This window comes from Saccopteryx bilineata, chromosome 6 (genome assembly GCF_036850765.1).
Source record: "Saccopteryx bilineata isolate mSacBil1 chromosome 6, mSacBil1_pri_phased_curated, whole genome shotgun sequence".
NCBI classification, from domain to species: domain Eukaryota; kingdom Metazoa; phylum Chordata; class Mammalia; order Chiroptera; family Emballonuridae; genus Saccopteryx; species Saccopteryx bilineata.
In genome coordinates, this window is record NC_089495.1 from 97,825,723 (window position 1) to 97,831,183 (window position 5,461).

Consider the following 5,461-nt stretch of genomic DNA (forward strand, 5'->3'; position numbering starts at 1 on the left):
TGGCACTGGCTGGTTGGCTCAGGGGTAGAGCGTCAGGCTGGCGTGCAGGAGTCCCGGGTTCGATTCCCGGCCAGGGCACACAGGAGAAGCGCCCATCTGCTTCTCCACCCCTTCCCCTCTCCTTCCTCTCTGTCTCTCTCTTCCCCTCCTGCAGCCAAGGCTCCACTGGAGCAAAGATGGCCCGGGCGCTGGGGATGGCTCTGTGGCCTCTGCCTCAGGCGCTAGAATGGCTCTGGATGCAACAGAGTGACATCCCAGAGGGGCAGAACATCGCCCCCTGGTGGGCATGCCGGGTGGATCCCGGTCGGGTGCATGCGGGCGTCTGTCTGACTGCCTCCCCATTTCCAGCTTCGGAAAAATGAAAAAAAAAATATGTGGATAAGAGATGCATATTTTATTTCTCCAGTGACATATTTACAGTTATATATTTATATAAATAAAAGGCTTGTTTGGTGACCAAAGCCAGATACTCTCGGTTGTTTAGTCAAAGAGGTGAGTCCCCCAGCTGTCTCACAAGAGTAATTTTAAGTAGTCAGTAGATTTCTCCTAGTAATTTTCATTAGTGACTCAAAAACAAAAAGCACTAAAAAACCCATCAGATATTAGACTCTTTGCCAATAGGGAAAATACAAAGTTGAATTTTTTGTCACTCCTTGACTCAGGTTTTGGAATTTTGCCAGCATTAAACTCATCAATACTTTCTTCAATATCTGTACTTATCAGATCCTAATTGTAGTTGTTATTTGGACCATTGTTGCATTTACACAGGTCCCCAAATATTTCACCCCTGTATCATTGAAGACTGTCAGGTTTAGTCTTGCCAAACTTTTATTCCAAGCTTTTTCTGAATAGTCTCCAGGATGCTGTCAGAGGTTCGAAGCATTCAAGGTGACATAGTACAGACATGAATGTGATACTCTAACTGGCTTTCAATTATACATTGTATAAAAAGTTGCTATTTCATATGCTCTCATTGGAGGTACCTGTAAAATATCTGCAACCTTGTTTGGAGCAAAGTGGTCAGCCCTCCATCTGTTTGGGGGCTGGATCCAGGGCTGGAAGCACAACTGCTTGCTGCTTTATGCCCTTCTGAAGAGTGTTTTAAAATCACCTCTATCCCCTGATAGTTTTCTCTATCCCCTTGCAAATGGTGTGCCAGGTTTTTCTAGGAATATCTCTGTGCAGAAATAAGGTTCATCCAGCTCCATTTTACACAGCTGTCTTATGCAAATTCCTTATCTGTCTACCACCTCCTGGGCAGTGAGACCAATCACCTGGACCCCAAGTTCCAGAGAGAACATGGCAGGCCAAACCGTTGGTCTTTCCCAGTGGTGCAAGAAACTACTTTTATTTTCAAAATCATTAAATAGGCCCTGAAACTTCTAAAAACCTATCTAAAAACCAAAAAAGTTGATATTGTTGTAAAGTACCGTTTTGCCGGGTTTGCGTAGAAACACCAAGTCCAAATGAATGTTTAAGGAGTTTTATTAAAAGGAGGAGATTTATTAATATGCCAGCTGCATATGACTAACACGAGGCATAGCTGACCCAAATTGTGCCATCCAGAATACAGCCCTGGGGCAGGTTATATACCTTTGATCACACAGGTTAGCAGGAAAAGGAGGGGGGAAATGACATAATCATTATTAAGCTTATAACATTTGTCTATAGGATTTATAAAAAGCATTTCTACATATTAAAACTTATAAGGTAACACAATAGCAAAAAATGTTGTTTTCAAGAGAGGGATGGGAGCCTACGTGGCGCCGGGGGAGAAGCGTTTGTGAACGGCCCGTTAAAGACAGAAAGAGAGGGAGAGGAAAGGGTGCCCTCGATCTTTCTTCCCTTAAGGAGTTTTATTAAAAGAAGGAGATTTATTAATATGCCATCCCCATAACATCCACAAATATCTTACTTTCTTTTTTTAATATTTTCATTTTTAATTTTTTTGTGTTTTTCCTAAGTGAGAAGCAGGGAGGCAGAAAGAAGCGGTTACCAGGCGCAGACTCCCGCACGCGCCTAACCGGGATCGACCCAGTATGCCCATCAGGGGGCGATGCTCAGCCCATCCGGAATGTCGCTCTGTTGCAGCCAGAGCCATTCTAGCACCTGAGGCAGAAGCCATGTAGCGGGCCCCAGCACCCAGGCCAACCTTGCTCTAATGGAGCCTTGGCTGCAGGAGGGGAAAAGAGAAATAGAAGGAAAGAGAGGGAGGATGGAGAAGCAGATGGGCGCTTCTCCTATGTGCCCTGACCAGGAATCAAACCCAGCACTTCCACACGCCAGGCAGATGCTTTACCACTGAGCCAACCAGCCAGAGCCAAATATCCTACTTTCTTAAAAAGCTGAAATTACAACTTGTAATTTGATATTTTTCTGATATATTATTAAAAAGTCAAGCAAATTACTCTTTTATTATTTCATAATATAGAAAATATTGAAAATAAAAATATACTGCTCAGAAAAATTAGTGGATCTTTCTTTCTTTTTTTTCTTTTTTTTTTTTTTTTTTGTATTTTTTTCCAAAGTTAGAAGCAGGAAGGCAGACAGACTCCTGCATGCACCCTACCTAGGTACACTGGGCATGCCCACCAGGGGGTGATGATCTGCCCATCTGGAGCATTGCTTCGCTGTAATCAGAGTCATTCTAGCAGAAGCCATGTAGCGGGCCCCAGCACCCAGGCCAACCTTGCTCTAATGGAGCCTTGGCTGCAGGAGGGGAAAAGAGAGATAAAGGGAAAGTAGAGGGGGAAGGGTGGAGAAGCAGATGGGCACTTCTCCTGTATGCCCTGACCAGAAATCAAACCCAGGACTTCCACATGCCGGGTCAATGCTTTACTGCTGAGACAACTGGCCAGGGCCAAAAATTAGCAAATATTTCAAAATGAATATGAAGTGATAAAATATTCCCTAATTTGTGTGAGCAGTATAGTTCACCCCTCTGTGTTATGTTTAATATTTCTCTTCTGAAAGGCTTTCCTGCTGTATTTTTAATTCAGGTTTTCTAGGATCATCAAAAGCCATGCCTCTTTCACAGATATGGCCACCTTCCCCGGGAAAGCAAATAGATATAACTCTTCCCTGATATCTGGACTTTTACTGACCAAACTGGTATCTGCTACACGCCAAGTTTTCTTGCTCATTTCAGTTTCGAAAGCATCATTTTTGTCTCTCTTCACATTAGATTACGTGTACCTTTCTGCTAACTTTACTTCCTCAAATGATCAATGTTCTTTCTTACCATCTAGTATTTGTTTACATTGGTCACTTCTTTCTCGAATGGTTTTTACTTCTCTTGGCATGGCTAACAGCTATTCAGTATTTAGATTTCCACCAAAAAGTTACAACTTTTAGAAGTTTTCTTCTACCTTTTACACCACTTAGGTCTTCTGAAATATGTATCCCCAAAGCTCTATGTACTTCGTCTATCATAATACTAATCATCTACCTTTTTCAGAAGTCCTTAGAGGCAGAGACTGAATCTGTGTATTCACAGTACTTTAAATCTGCTATGTAGTACTGTGTCTGGCAGGGATAATAAATACTTATTGTACTGAAAGTGGATTTTTAGCTTCTTAAGGGCAGAGATCGCAGGCTGTAGTTCTATACACATCACATGGCATTGCACAAAGTTCTGCAGTGTGTCTGGATATTTATTAAGTGCACTCCAAGAAGCCTTAGAGCTTGGAAACATTCTACAAACAGCTGCAGATAAAATCTTCAATTTATTGTAAGTTGCAGAATCAAAAGATCAAAGTCCAAAGCCTGACTGATTTAATGAACCATACTGAGACCCAATCTTCTAATGCTCTATGTAGGATTTTAGTAACATACTATGTTGCCATATTGATGGGTCTAATTTTATAGTTAAACTGTATTATGTAGTCACCAAACAGTTATCATGACTATCATAAGTAAATGCCATTTGCAAGTTTTTATATCTTTAGCCACCACAAATAATGATTCATATTAGATACAAAGACATTGTAGAAACTCTTCTAGAAGTTTCTTAGATTACAGAAGTTTGTAGAGATCTTCTGCATCCTTATATCATGGGTATTAGCAAAACACCTTTAAAAAATCTTAGCTTCTTGTTTCCATTTATTCAATATCCGTACTCAACATTGTTTTACTACTTCACTGTGTTTCAATTTAGAGAAAAAAATATTAAGACAGTAGAATTTGGACATTTCTTGAGTTCTTACAAAAATAGTCAATTCCTTGTAATGCTATGTTAAATATTGAGGGGAATGGACTTATATTTTGAGGAAACTGAAGAAGCAATAAAGTATTTTATATTAGTCACATATGAAACTTCTCTGAAAGAGTTAGTTTCCCTGAGTGCCTGGCATACCAAATTGTTTAATTGGGTCCATTACATGAGGTAAAAAGACATTTGTCATACACACTTTCTTTCTTCTTTAAGAATAAAACCACCAAACTTGACAAGACATTTTCTATGTTAATTAAAGTTTTGACTATTTTTTCTAACTTAAAATGCTGAACTCTTCTGTGGAAGCATGGTGCAATTTCACACGTTCCTTCATTATTTTATGCCTGACAAATGATATGCAGTAAGTGCTAAAGAGAAAACAAGTCCTTTGCTCTTTTTGTTACTCCAAAAGTTGGCTAATGTGTTTTTCTAATGTTTCTAAAACCATATTTGTGGTCAAACTAAGTAGTATCTGCCTTTCTGCTTTGAAATTAGTTCTCCAGAATACCTCATGGAGGCAGAAATTTTACTGTGATCTGTTGGTAAACAGATAAACATAGGTGGCTCTAGCTGTCTGCAGGGGATTAGCTCCAAAACCAACCCCCCAGAGGATACCAAAAGCAGTGGATGCTTGTGTCTTAAATAAGATGCCATTGTATTTACATATGACTCGTACATTCTCTTGAATAGTTTAAAATCACCTCTAGTTTACTTGTAATACTTAATACAGTGGAAATGCTATGTAAATTGTTGTTATACTGTATTGTTTAGGGGATAATGACAAGAAAAAATGTCCACTCATAATCAGTACAGAGGTGATTGTTATAGGCCTAACTACATAGTGAACATCAACAACAGTGTACCCTTTTTCAAAAAAATATTCTTGCTCTGTAACTGGTTGAATCTTCAGATGCAGAACCCACTATATTGAGGACTAACAGCATTACTAGAAGATAGGTGACAACTTTGAGTCTGAAGTGTTATATGCAGAAGTGGTGATCAATTTCTTTCACTCATGAGGAAAACAAATGACAAAATGTGATTTTGTGTAATTAATATTTTATCATCAATTATGATTTATACATGTTTAGGTCCTATGAGGCTAATGTTTATATTTGTATATATATATAATCTAATGAGTTCATGGAAATTTAAATAGACATTACAGATAAAACGAATTTAACATTTCAAAATATATAAATGTAACATGACTTCCTAGTTACATGTTTGCATATCTGTGTGTGTCTG

General features: G+C 39.1%; 1 pseudogene; it reads right to left on the reverse strand.

Annotated features, from left to right (window-relative positions):
- Window positions 1-428: 428 nt before the first annotated feature.
- On the reverse strand, window positions 429-1,301 carry LOC136309340 (NADH dehydrogenase [ubiquinone] flavoprotein 2, mitochondrial-like; annotated as a pseudogene).
- Window positions 1,302-5,461: the final 4,160 nt, after the last annotated feature.